Genomic DNA, 14,992 nt, shown 5'->3' with positions numbered 1-14,992 from the left:
AAGACAAGACTCTCCTTTATCTAACCACACTGTCCGATTTCAAAAAGGCTTTACAGCGAAAGCAAAACATTAGATTATGTCAGCAGAGTACCAAGCCAGAAATAATCAGACACCCATTTTTCAAGCTAGCATATAATGTCACAAAAACCCAGAAGACAGCTAAATGCAGCACTAACCTTTGATGATCTTCATCAGATGACACACCTAGGACATTATGTTATACAATACATGCATGTTTTGTTCAATCAAGTTCATATTTATATCAAAAAACTGCTTTTTACATTAGCATGTGACGTTCAGAACTAGCATACTAGCATACAAACTTCCGGGGAATTTGCTAACAATTTACTAAATTACTCACGATAAACGTTCACAAAAAGCATAACAATTATTTTAAGAATTATAGATACAGAACTGCTCTATGCACTCGATATGTCCAATTTTAAAATAGCTTTTTAGTGAAAGCACATTTTGCAATATTCTAAGTACATAGCCCAGCCATCACGGGCTAGCTATTTAGACACCCTGCAAGTTTAGCACTCACCAATATCAGATTTACTATTATAAAAGTTTGATTACCTTTTGTTGTCTTCGTCAGAATGCACTCCCAGGACTGCTACTTCAATAACAAATGTTGGTTTGGTCCAAAATAATCCATCGTTATATCCGAATAGCGGCGTTTTGTTCGTGCGTCCCAGACACTATCCGAAATGGTAAATCAGGGTCGCACACATGGCGCAATTCGTGACAAAAAAATTCTAAATATTCCATTACCGTACTTCGAAGCATGTCAACCGCTGTTTAAAATCAATTTTTACGACATTTTTCTCGTAGAAAAGCGATAATATTCCGACCGGGAATGTCCATTTAGCTAAACAGAGGAAAGAAAACAAAGCTTTCGGTCGACGCGGGCACGAGCCTGAGTCTCACAGTACTGTAACCAGCCACTACCCAAACGCGCTACTTTGTTTCAGCCAGAGCCTGCAAAGCCACGATTCAGCGTTTTGCTGCCTTCTGAGAGCCTATGGCAGCCGTAGGAAGTGTCACGGGACAGCTAAGATCCTCACTCTTCAATTAACAGAGACAAGAAGAACGACACCTTGTCAGACAGGCCACTTCCTGCATGGAATCTTCTCAGGTTTTTGCCTGCCATATGAGTTCTGTTATACTCACAGACACCATTCAAACAGTTTTAGAAACTTTAGGGTGTTTTCTATCCAAAGCCAATAATTATATGCATATTCTAGTTACTGGGCAGGAGTACTAACCAGATTAAAATATGTACGTTTTTTATCCAGCCGTGAAAATACTGCCCCCTAGCCATAACAGGTTAATTGCCTACCGTCTGTAAGCTGTTAGTATCTTAAAACCTCTCTAGGGTACGTGGACGGTAGCGTCCAACCTGACCAACATCCAGGGAAATTGCAGAGCGTGAAATTCAAAATTACTCAATTCTTATATTTAACATTCTTGAAATGTGTTATATGTGATATACATCAAAATAAAGCTTAACTTCTTGTTAATCCAGCCGCTGTGTCAGATTTCAAAAAGGCTTTATGACAAAAGCACACCATGCGATTATCTGAGGACAGCGCCCTGCATACAAACACATGAAAAACATATTTCAACCAGGCAGGTGCCACACAAAAGTGAGAAATAGCGATCTATAAAAATGCCTTACCTTTGATCTTCTTCTGTTGGCACTCCAAAAAGTCAGTTTAGCTGGCACGCTTCAGTCAATAATCCACTCTGTTTCCCTCCATCAAAATGCATTCAAAATGAATCCCAAACGTTACTAATAAACTTTTCCAAACAAGTCAAACAACGTTTATATTCAAACCTTAGGTATCCTAATACGCAAATAAATTATAACATTTAAGACGGAGAATAGTATGTTTATTACCGGAGATGAATAAGAAAGAATACGCTTTCCTCCACACGCTTGGAAACACTACAGCCAAAATGGGAGCCACCTAGAAAAACTACAATTTCTGGGTCATTTTTACAAAAAACAGCCTGAAACTCTTTCTAAAGACTGTTGACATCTAGTGGAAGCCATAGGAACTGCAATCTGGGAGGACTTATTATTAAAATACTAGACATTGAAAATAGTGATAAGCTGAATTCTTTTTTGGGGGGGATGGTTTGTCCTCGGGGTTTCGCCTTCCATATCAGTTCTGTTATACTCACAGACATTATGTCAACAGTTTTAGAATCTTTAGAGTGTTTTCTATCCAAATCTACCAATTATATGCATATCCAAGCTTCTGGGCCTGAGTAACAGGTAGTTTACTTTGGGTACGCTTTTCATCCGGATGTCAAAATACTGCCCACTACACCAGAGAGGTTAATGACCGTTCCACAGGTGCATGTTCATTAATTGTTTATGGTTCATTGAACAAGCATGGGAAACAGTGGTTAAACCCTTTACAATGAAGATCTGTGAAGTAATTTGGATTTTTATGAATTATCTTTGAAAGACAGCATCCTGAAAAAGGGACGTTTCTTTTTTTGCTGAGTTTATTTAGCAGATGTTGTTGCGGGTGTAGCGAAATGCTTGTAACACATACACTATATACATATGAAAGAGTTTGTGGACACTTCTTCAAATTAGTGGATTCAGCTATTTCAGCCACACCCGTTGCTGACAGTTGTATAAAATCAAGCGCACAGCCATGCAATCTCCATAGACAAACATTGACAGTAGAATGGTCTTACTGAAGAGCTCAGTGACTTTCAACAGGGCAACATCATAGGATGCCACCTTTCCAATAAGTCAGTCTGTAAAGTTTCTGACCTGCTAGAGCTGCCCCGGTCAACTGTAAGTGCTGTTATTGTGAAGTGGAACCATCTAGGAGCAAGAACGGCTCAGACGCGAAGCGGTAGGCCACACAAGCTCACAGAACGGGACCGCCGAGTTCTGGAGTATGAAAGTGCGTAGAAATTGTCTGACACTCACTAAGAGTTCCAAACTGCCTCTGGAAGCATTGTCAGCACAATAACTGTTCATTGGGAGCATGGGTTCCATGGCCGAGCAGCAGCACACAAGCTTAAGATCACCATGCGCAATGCCAAGCGTCAGCTGGAGTGATGTAAATCTCACCGCCATTGGACTCTGGAGCAGTGGAAATGCATTCTCTGGAGTGATGAATCACGCTTCACAATCTTGCAGTCCGACAGACGAATCTGGGTTTGGCAGATGCCAGGAAAATGCTACCTGCCCGAATACATAGTGCAAACTAAGTTTGGTGGAGGAGGAATAGTTGTCAGGGGCTCTTTTTCATGGTTCGGGCAAGGTCCCTTAGTTCCGGTGAAGCGAAATGTTAACACTACAGCATACAATAACATTATAGACGATTCTGGGCTAATAGCTTTGTGGCAACAGTTTGGCAACAACTTTGTGGCAACAGTTTGTCAGGCCTAATTGCCCAACATCAGTGCCTGACCTCACTAATGCTCTTGTGGCTGAATGAAGCAAACCCCAAAGCAATGTCCCAAAGTCTTGTGGAAAGCCCAGAAGAGTGGAACACGTTATAGCAGGAAAGGGGGGACCAACTCCATATGTGACCAACCACCTTGATTCGGTCTCATGTAGAAACATTTGAAATTATCTTTTTTACTTTGGATAAAAGCAGAGACAGAGAGTTACAAAATAGTATATCATACGCTGCATTTGAGGAACAAAAGGAAAGTAATTCTGCTTTTAATTAAAGTTGATCAACTTGTAACATCACTTTTGAGAAAATGGCCTTTGAATGTTTTGGTACCTACTGGAGAGCTCTTCTTTGTCTACACCCATTCAGCATCATTCACACACACTTAAGATTTAGTCCCCACCCAAACTCTGACCATTTTACTCACCCTAGCAGAGCTGGTTAGGCAGTTTTCATGTTATCCAGGGCGTTGGTGACTGTAACAATTGTAACAATTTAATTCTTATTTTTTACTGACACTGGCCATATTCAACGGGTGTTGAGCGTTCATAAATTCATCTATTGTTCTGCGCTCCGGCACACTCAGGCAAGAGTGCTCTGAAGTCGGAGTAGATGGCCAGATTGAATTTACGAACGCACCCCAAATGGTTACTTGCATAGTGGAGTCTTTTGTTAAGACTTATTGAACCCGGGTTCACAATGAACCATTATCCCAACTCATGACGTTACTACCCTGCATGAATCTGCGGGTAGCTAACCAACCAGGTTCAATATTAGCTAGCTAAGATTAGGCTATAGCTAGCCAAGCAAATGGCTCTGATATACGAATAATAATATCACACACGTAACGTTAGCTAGCGAGCCAACCAGCTAAGTTAGCTAGCTAACAGTAGACTTTCACTTGAAATGAAACCACTTTCTGTCAAAATTAGAAATGTGTCATGTCTGAAAATGTAGCTAGCTAGACTATCTTACCCTATACATCATAGATGCACGCGTCTCCTGTTACGGATGCCATGGTTGCCCTTAGTTTGAAGATGTAATCCGGAGACAGGTGTTTTAACCATCTCCTTAGGTATTGTACTCGAATTCTACTGATTTCAAAACTCGGTCCTCTACTGGAGAGCAACATTTGTGCAGTTTTACTACGCGATACATTAAAAAAGCAGCTTAGACAGGATTACATACACATACTTACCAGCTACACATACTGAACAACTTAAAAAAGAGTTTACATTTAAACTTCTCCTGTGAAGTAGTGACCCACGACATACGCCTAGTTTCCTGAAATGGGTTACATATTAATGCCCATGAGTTTAAATTGAGATGTTCAATGAGCAGGTGTCCACATACTTTTTATTTATCTATCTTTTTTAATTTGTTTTATTTCACCATTATTTAACCAGGTAGGCCAGTTGAGAAAAAGTTCTCATTTACAACTGCGGCCTGGCTAAGATAAAGCAAAGCAGTGTGACAAAAACAACACAGAGTTACACATAAACAAACATACAGTCAATAATACAGTAGAAAAAGTCTATATACAGTGTGTGAAAATGAGGTAGGATAAGGAAGGTAAGGCAATAAATATGCCATGGTGGTGAAGTAATTACAATATAGCAATTAAACACAGGAATGGTAGATGTGAGGAATATGAATGTGCAAGTAGAGATACTGGGGTGCAAAGGAGCAAGATAAATAAATAAATAAATACAGTATAGGGATGAGGTAATTGGAAGGGCTATTTACAGATGGGCTATGTACAGGTCCAGTGATCTGTGAGCTGCTGTGACAGCTGGTGATTAAAGCTAGTGAAGGAGATATGTGTCTCCAGCTTCAGTGATTTTTGCAGTCTGTTCCAGTCATTGGCAGCACAGAACTGGAAGGAAAGGCAGCCAAAGGAAGAATTGGCTTTGGGGGTGACCAGTGAGATATACCTGCTTGAGCGTGTGCAACGGGTGGGTGCTGCTATAGTGACCAGTGAGCTGAGATAAGGCGGGGCTTTACCTAGCAGAGACTTGTAGATGACCTGGAGCCAGTGGGTTTGGCGACAGGTATGAAGCGAGTGCCAGCCAATGAGAGTGTACAGGTCGCAGTGGTGGGTAGTATATGGGGCTTTGGTGACAAAACAGATGGCACTGTGATAGACTGCATCCAATTTGTTGAGTAGAGTGTTGAAGGCTATTTTGTAAATTACATCGTCGAAGTTGAGGATCGGTAGGATGGTCAGTTTTACGAGGGAATGTTTGGCAACATGAGTGAAGGATGCTTTGTTGCGAAAAAGGAAGCCGATTCTAGATTAATTTTGGATTGGATATGCTTAATGTGAGTCTGGAAGGAGAGTTTACAGTCCAACCAGACACCTAGGTATTTGTAGTTGTCCACTTATTCTAATTCAGAACTGTCCAGAGTAGTGATGCTGGACGGGCGGGAGGGTGCAGGCAGCGATCGGTTGATGAGCATGCATTTAGTTTTACTTGCAATTAAGAGCATATGGAGGCCACGGAAGGAGAGTTGTATGGCATTGAAGCTCGTCTGGAATGTAGTTAACACAGTGTCCAAAGAAGGGCCAGAGGTATACAGAATGGTGTCGTCTACATAGAGGTGGATCAGAAAATCACCAGCAGCAAGAGTCAAATCAAATCAAATCAAATTTATATAGCCCTTCGTACATCAGCTGATATCTCAAAGTGCTGTACAGAAACCCAGCCTAAAACCCCAAACAGCAAGCAATGCATGTGAAAGAAGCACGGTGGCTAGGAAAAACTCCCTAGGAAAAACTCCCTAGAAAGGCCAAAAACCTAGGAAGAAACCTAGAGAGGAACCAGGCTATGAGGGGTGGCCAGTCCTCTTCTGGCTGTGCCGGGTGGATATTATAACAGAACATGGTCAAGATGTTAAAATGTTCATAAATGACCAGCATGGTCAAATAATAATAATCATAGTAGTTGTCGAGGGTGCAACAAGCACGTCCGGTGAACAGGTCAGGGTTCCATAGCCGCAGGCAGAACAGTTGAAACTGGAGCAGCAGCACGGCCAGGTGGACTGGGGACAGCATGGAGTCATCATTCCAGGTAGTCCTGAGGCATTGTCCTAAGGCTCAGGTCCTCCGAGAGAAAGAAAGAAAGAGAGAAAGAGAGAATTAGAGAGAGCATATTTCTATTCACACAGGACACCGGATAAGACAAGAGAAATACTCCAGATGTAACAGACTGACCCTAGCCCCCCGACACATAAACTACTGCAGCATAAATACTGGAGGCTGAGACAGGAGGGATCAGAAGACACTGTGGCCCCATCCGATGATACCCCCGGACAGGGCCAAACAGGCAGGATATAACCCCACCCACTTTGCCAAAGCAAGAGCAAGATCATTGATGTATACAGAGAAGAGAGTCGGACCGAGAATTGAACCCTGTGGCACCCCCAAAGAGACTGCCAGAGGTCCGGACAACAGGCCCTCCGATTTGACACACTGAACTCTGTCAGAGAAGTAATTGGTGAACCAGGCGAGGCAATCATTTGAGAAACCATGGCTGTTGAGTCTGCCGATAAGAATGTGGTGATTGACAGAGTCGAAAGCCTTGGCCAGGTCGATGAATATGGCTGCACAGTAATGTCTCTAATCGATGACGGTTATGATATCGTTTAAGACCTTGAGCGTGGATGAGGTGCGCCCATGACCAGCTCTGAAACCAGATTGCATAGCGGAGAAGGTACAGTGGGATTCAAAATGGTCAGTAATCTGTTAATTAACTTGGCTTTCGAAGACCTTAGAAAGGCAGTGTAGGATAGATATAGGTCTGTAGCAGTTTGGGTCCAGAGTGTCTGACCGCGGCAGCTTTCCAATCTTTGTGAATCTCAGACGATACAAAAGAGAGGTTGAACAGGCTAGTAATAGGGGTTGCAACGATTTCGGGAGATAATTTTAGAGAGGGTCCAGATTGTCTAGCCAGGTTAATTTGTAGAGGTCCAGATGTTGCAGCTCTTTCAGAACAACCGCTATCTGGATTTGGGTGAAGGAGAAATGGGGGAGGCTTGGGCGAGTTGCTGTGGGGTGTGCAGGTCTGTTGATCGGGGTAGGGGTAGCCAGGTGGAAAGCATGGCCAGCCGTAGAAAAATGCTTATTGAAATTCTCAATTATAGTGGACTTATCAGTGGTGACAGTGTTTCCTAGCCTCAATGCAGTGGGCAGCTGGGAGGAGGTGCTCTTATTCTCCATGGACTTTAAAGTGTCCCAGAACTTTTTTGAATTTGTGCTACAGGATGCAAATTTCTGCTTGAAAAAGCTAGCCTTAGCTTTCCTACTGCCTGTGTATATTGGTTCCTAACGTCCCTGAAAAGTTGCATATCATGGAGGCTATTCGATTCTAATGCAGAATGCAACAGGATGTTTTTGGTCTGGTCAACGGCAGTCAGGTCTGTTGAGAACCAAGGGCAATATCTGTTCCTGGTTCCTTTCTTTTTTTTATGGGGCATGCTTATTTAAGATGGCGAGGAAGGCACTTTTAATGAATAACCAGGCATCCTCTACTGACGGATGAGGTCAAAATCCTTCAAGGATTCCCCGGCCAGGTCGATTAGAAAGGCCTGCTCGCTGAAGTGGTCGTTTGACCACAGACCCATTACGGATGCAGGCAATGAGTCAGTGATCGCTGAGATATTGGTTGAAAACAGCAGAGGTGTATTTGGAGGGCAAGTTGGTTAGGATGATATCTATGAGTGCCCGTGTTTACGGATTTGGGGTTGTACCTGGTGGGTTCATTGATCATTTGTGTGAGATTGAGGGCATCAAGCTTAGATTGTAGGATGGCCGGGGTGTTAAGCATGTGACAGTTTAGGTCACCTAGCAGCACGAGCTCTGAAGATAGATGGTGGGGCAATCAATTCACGTATGGTGTCCAGGGCACAGCTGGGGCAGAGGGTGGTTTATAGCAAGTGGCAACGGTGAGAGACTTGTTTCTGGAAAGGTGGCTTTTTAAAAGTAGAAGCTCGAATTGTTTGGGTACAGACCTGGATAGTAAGACAGAACTCTGCAGGCTATCTCTGCAGTAGATTGCAACACCGCCCCCATTTGGCAGTTCTATCTTGTCGGAAAATGTTATAGTTAGGAATGGAAATTTCAGGGTTTTTGGTGGTCTTCCTAAGCCAGGATTCAGACACGACTAGGACATCCGGGTTGGCAGAGTGTGCTAAAGCAGTGAATAAAACAAATTTAGGGAATTTGGCTAAGATGTATGTAAACTTCCGACTTCAACTGTAGGTACACACAGGGCCTGAGTTCGAGGCTAGGGCCTACAGATAAACAAAAAGAGGTAGAGTGTTAATGAACAGTCCAGCAGGCATCAGCTGTGTAGGCGAGGGATCATAGGGTCCAATGAGCAGCAATAGGTGAGTGTGGGAGCCGTTTTGTAGTTGCTACTACGCTAGGCGAGCGTGAGAGATGGGCCTTCGTCGACATTGCAATGGAAAGGGCAATTGAAATCACATCGTACGACTACGTCGGACGATTACATCGGACAATGACATCCCTCAGAAACACACAACTCTATGAGACCAGACTCAAGCTCCTAACATGGCAGTGGTGAGCTGGCTCTGCTAACAAAATGGCTGGGTAAGGAATCGTCACAACATGTAAAGGGGGTCCTCTCAGTGCACCTCAACGACCCAAGTGCAGCCCTGAACAAGGCCTGGGACAGACTGAAGCAGTGGTATGGCTCATCAGTAGTCATAAAAACGGCACACTTCATGAAATTGGAAAGCTTCTCCAGAATTTCTAGCAAAGACTACAAGCTAATAGAATGCCTGCAAAAGAAGATGGAGACTTACCTGCTCTAACTTACCTGGACACTGCCCATAGTATTAGCTCTCTTCAGGAAAGATGGATTTCCCATGATTCAAGGTACAAAAATGAAAAAAAAACAGTGCTTTCCTCCATTCTTCTTCTTCACATAGTTCATATGTGATGAAGCAGGAACTATAAACGACCCGAGCTTTGCCCTTTCTAATAGTGGTGGCAGTGGATCTGCGAGAAGCGAATACCCAGCAATGAGGAACACAAGAACCTCTATATTGACCAGAGCAACCGCTCATTGGCAATATCAGACTTCTTCAATCTGCTCAGTATTCTGGGTAACCCATCTCCCAACTCTCTAAGGACCTGCGCTGGAGTCATGGAAACTGCAGGAAGAAAAGCGGGCGGCTTCCAGATCGAGGCAGTGAATGAAGCGGCAAGCCTTTCCTTCACTCATCGAATGCATTGAGATCCTCAATAACAGATCATAAATACCAACCCCAGTGGCAGCTCTCCACACCCCCAACCTCAATTCTGTGGCCACCCACATTCCCGAGCTTGATCAAAGTGCCCAGATTCCTCTTTTGCTAGGGAGAGACATCGTCAGAGGCAACAAATCAATGGACTCAACTCTACTGGGTCCTAGTGTGTGAATGCGCCTGGGAAAGGCACACAAGCCAATCGTGAACAGCTTCAAAACAAATGTATTGGAGAACAGACTGCCCTCACTCCGTGTCAGAGCTACATTCATCTAAAAGAAAAGGTGAGCTACATTGGGGATCAACAGGATGGTTTCACCCATACATTCAAGAAAAGCCCTATTCACAAAGCAGCTGAAGACAAACTTGTACTCACAGTGTTTGACAGGACAGAGAAATACATTACATTTTTACATTTTAGCAGACGCTCTTATCCAGAGCGACTTACAGTAGTGAATACATACATTTCATTTTCATTTCATGCATTTTTTTTTGTACTGGCCCTCCGTGGGAATCGAACCCACAACCCTGGTGTTGCACACACCATGCTCTACCAACTGAGCCACAGTCTTTTTTTAAAGAGTTCTACAAATACAAGACACACAGCTGGGTAGCTCCTCTCCCGTTCAGAGTACCCAGGCCACCTCTCCCGAACAACCCCACACAGGCGTTCACCCGTCTCACCTCTGTACGCTATAGCCTGGACAAGAAGCCCTAGATGAAAGAGCAGTTTGTCACCTTCATGGAGACGATATTCGTAAACAACCATGCAGAGCCAGCTCCTCCAATGAAAGACAGCAAAGAGTGTTGGTGCCTCTCGACTTTCGGGGTCTACCATCCACAAAAGACGGGTCAGATCATGGTGGTTTTCGACATCAGTGCGCAGCAGTATGGTCTCTCCCTCAACAACGTGCTGCTCACAGGCCCAGAACTAAACAACAGTCCTCTGGGAGTTCTCATCCACTTTAGAATAGAACCTGTAGCTAATGGCAGATATCCAACAGATGATTCATTGTTTCGTTGTGAGAGAAGATCACAGAATCTACCTGAGAGACTATGGTACAGAGACAATGACGTCACAATATACATAATCGTTACAGGATGAAGCTCCACGTCTTCGGCAACAGCCCATCTCCTGCCGTCGCCATCTACAAGCTCAGGTGAACCGCTCAAGAAGGTGAGCAAGACCACGTAGCAGACTCTCGACAGTTCGTTGAGAGACATTTCTATGTGGATGATGGGCTCAAGTCTCTGCCCATCGACCTGCTACGGAGAACACAAGCATCACTCGCGTAGTCAAACCTACGACTGCACAACATTTTATCAAACAGTGTGACTATAATGGAGGCATTTCCCCCAGAAGACCATGCCAAGGACGTAAAAGATTTAGGCCTCGGAGGAAAAACCACACCATTGCAACGCAGTCTTGATTTATGATGGGAAATAGCAATAGACACCTTCACATTTGGAGTATCAGTGAGCAGGAAACCATTCACACAATGTGGAGTCCTGTCAAAGGTAAACAACCTCTTCGACCCTTTCAGCCTGGACAGGGCAGAGCCATACTGCGGGAACGCTCCTCAGAAACTTGTGATTAGGATTCCCCAAAGAAAAGCTGAAAGAATGGGAAGCATGGAGGGACTCACTAAAGGATCTGATGCAGCATATTCCACGCACCTACACTAAGAACTCCCTCTCAATGTTTGTGTTTTCAGATCCAACAAAGCCATCGGTGCAGTGGCGTACATCAGAGCCGCTGATGAAGATGTACAAAGTGAAGTGGACTTTGTTTTGGGAAAAGCCAAGTTAACCCCTCAATCTGAGCCTACCATACCCCGCCTCTAACTATGTGGAGAAGTGTTGGCAGTAGAAATGGCAGAGCTCATCCTAGAAGAAATAGACCTCTAACCAGACATTGTTAACTTCTACTGCGACAGTAAAGTAGTCTTGGGATACATATACAATGAGACTAAACGCTTTTACGTGTATGTGCACAACATAGTCTGTCAATCAACACACCTGGAGCAGTGGCACTACGCGCCCACAGAATACAATCTCACCGACCACGCCTCACCAGTACATCATGGTTCACGGGACCAGCGTTCCTGGACAAAGCTAACCTAGCTCACCAGAGACACAAGTTTCCCTCGAGCTGGTCAGTCCATACTTGGATGGTGAAATCTGCCCCCAGGTGACAAGCTACATCACTCAAGTCAAAGACAAACCACTCACCTCAGAGTGCTTCGAGCTCTTCTCCACCTGGAAATCCCTACTGAGAGCTCATTCTTCATTCATGTTGCTCGCTCTCTCAAGCCAGACACGATGGGCCAGCTGAACAAATGCAGAGGTTGGCATCAGTTCAGGTGCGCAAAGTGGAACTCAAGATTACTGCTCAGGGTACTGCCAAGAAGTTCCTGAGACACGTCTCAGAGGTCATACTCCTTTTAGCCAAAGAAGACTGGGGGTTTGCTAGTCTTTGAGTTATGTGTGTAACGTTAATTAATAGTGGCCTCTTTCTGATGCCAGACAGGGAGTATTCTGCTTTCTGGTGCCATACAGTGGCTGTTTTGTGTAGCTGCAGCTAACGTGTGCTATGCTGTGCTACTTCTTTGTTGGTGGTAAAACAGGAAATTATGCAGTTCAGTCTCATTGTTGGAAAAGAGCGATGTAATACTGCTGTTTATCTTCTACCAAACTTCTTGTTAAGCCTTCATAAAGCATTGCCTGTAAGTACAAATCATTTCTAAGATGTTCATCTTTTAGTATTGTAAGTCTTTTCTGCAGGTCATGTTTTTCATGTTCCCTTGCTAGCCTAGCCTGCCTGTTAAGTGCTGTTTTGCAGCTAGCTTCTCTCTACATGTGATTTCTATTCACACTTAAGTTAGCATACATGTTATTTAGATACTAATCCTGGTTGGAACTATATTCAAGCAGGATACGTATGTTTTCTATGTACAGTGTTGGTCAAGTATTGTATTGTTCACTATGCGACTATGAAACATTGGTTAAACTGTTGTGCATTTATATTGCCTTTTAGTCTGTGCTGCTCCAATAATTTCATTTTTCTATATTGTTACAGTTTTACACCATTTCAGCTATGAACTGGAGGTTTATGGAAAGCATATCCCTGACTCTGGCTCTTGATTGGAGTTTGGCTGTCTGTCAAATGATGGTTTCACACACCTTAAGGAGTGTTTTACCTTCAAATAATGAGGCATGTCATACCTTGCTTTAAAGTAGTCTTGTGAAAATCTATCTGTAGAAACATGGAGGCAGTTATTTTATAAAACTTCCTCATGCCATTAACCAGCATTTCTCTCCTGTTCTATTGGTTTTCATATAAACTTTATTTTGTTGTCAACAAGCCAAAAGCACAATCTTAGTAATAGTCGCCACCCATCATAGTTGTTGGTATTAGATTCCCCCTATTTCTAAATTTCTAACAGAGATTTTAATCTCTGTTACAGCTGCTCGCTTATTAAGGTTTATAATGGTGTTTTCCGCTAATTGCTTCGGCAAATGTTTGAAAATTACATTTTATTAGCTGCTTCATAACAGGAGTAGCATGTTCAATAATAGGCTATAGACTTTTGAACTGTAAGACGATAGCCTTGCTATTGTTGCAGGTTTCCATTAAACGCTTCATGAAAAATGTCCGGTGCATGCATAGTATCAGAGAGGAATAGGCAAAGCGAGAGGTTTCACTCTCACCAAAATCTCTCCGAAATAAGCTCAATACATTTCTATGGGCATATTTTGGGACTAAGCTTGCCTCCTGCCTTCCCGCCTTGGGTGGGCAGAAAAATAAGCATTGTGTCATTATATACAGATCTCTAATAGTATTTTCTGTTGGCCACATCATTTTACTGTTTGGAAAGGATTTAACCATTTGTTGACCGGTTATTAATGAGGGTTGGTTCGTCGGGAGCAAAATTTACTGAAACATGCATTCTAAACACAACAAAATGTGGAATAAGTCAATGGGGATGAGTACTTTCTGAAGGCATTGTATTGGTGCATATAGAAATCCAAATAATTATATGTACAGTGGGGAGAACAAATATTTGATACTCTGCCAATTTTGCAGGTTTTCCTACTTACAAAGCATGTAGAGGTCTGTAATTTTTTATCATAGGTACACTTCAACTGTGAGAGACGGAATAAAAAACAAAAATCCAGAAAATTACATTGTATGATTTTTAAATAATTCATTTGCATTTTATTGCATTGACATAAGTATTTGATCAACTACCAACCAGTATGAATTCCGGCTCTCACAGACCTGTTCGTTTTTCTTTAAGAAGCCCTCCTGTTCTCCACTCATTACCTGTATTAACTGCACCTGTTTGAACTTGTTACCTGTATAAAAGACACCTGTCCACACACTCAATCAAACAGACTCCAACCTCTCCACAATGGCCAAGACCAGAGAGCTGTGTAAGGACATCAGGGATAAAATTGTAGACCTGCACAAGGCTGGGATGGGCTACAGGACAATAGGCAAGCAGCTTGGTGAGAAGGCAACAACTGTTGGCGCAATTATTAGAAAATGGAAGAAGTATTGAGGGGAGGATGGATGGGGCCATGTATCGCGATCTTGGCCATCAACCTCCTTCCCTCAGTAAGAGCATTGAAGATGGGTCGTGGCTGGGTCTTCCAGCATGACAACGACCTGAAACACACAGCCAGAGCAACTAAGGAGTGGCTCCGTAAGAAGCATCTCAAGGTCCTGGAGTGGCCTAGCCAGTCTCCAGACCTGAACCTAATAGAAAATCTTTGGAGGGAGCTGAAAGTCCGTATTGCCCAGCGACAGCCCCGAAACCTGAAGGATCTGGAGAAGGTCTGTATGGAGGAGTGGGCCAAAATCCCTGCTGCAGTGTGTGCAAACCTGGTCAAGAACTACAGGAAACGTATGATCTCTGTAATTGCAAACAAAGGTTTCTGTACCAAATATTAAGTTCTGCTTTTCTGATGTATCAAATACTTATGTCATGCAATAAAATGCAAATTAATTACTTAAAAATCATACAATGTGATTTTCTGGATTTTTGTTTTAGATTCCGTCTCTCACAGTTGAAGTGTACCTATGATAAAAATTTCAGACCTCTACATGCTTTGTAAGTAGGAAACACTGCCGATTTTGCAACTTATCAAATACTTGTTCTCCCCACTGTATATCATAGAGAACATGGATGTTTTAACAGGTTTCTTTTCCTCCTTCAATCCCCCAAAGATCAAAAGTGTGTCTCTTGGCAGAGTTTTGTGGTATGCATACCAAAGCCACAAGC

General features: G+C 43.1%; 1 protein-coding gene across 1 annotated transcript in view; it reads left to right on the top strand.

The window, feature by feature from the left end:
• Nucleotides 1–14,992, top strand: part of LOC106586046 (Krueppel-like factor 12) — a 176,817-nt gene that overhangs the window by 82,233 nt on the left and 79,592 nt on the right. The gene's annotated exons all lie outside the window — the stretch shown is intronic.

This window comes from Salmo salar, chromosome 25, assembly GCF_965601325.2.
Source record: "Salmo salar chromosome 25, fSalSal1, whole genome shotgun sequence".
Taxonomy (NCBI): Eukaryota; Metazoa; Chordata; class Actinopteri; order Salmoniformes; family Salmonidae; genus Salmo; species Salmo salar.
The sequence above is the reverse complement of the archived record's forward strand: the minus strand, read 5'-3'. Positions and strand labels throughout refer to the sequence as shown.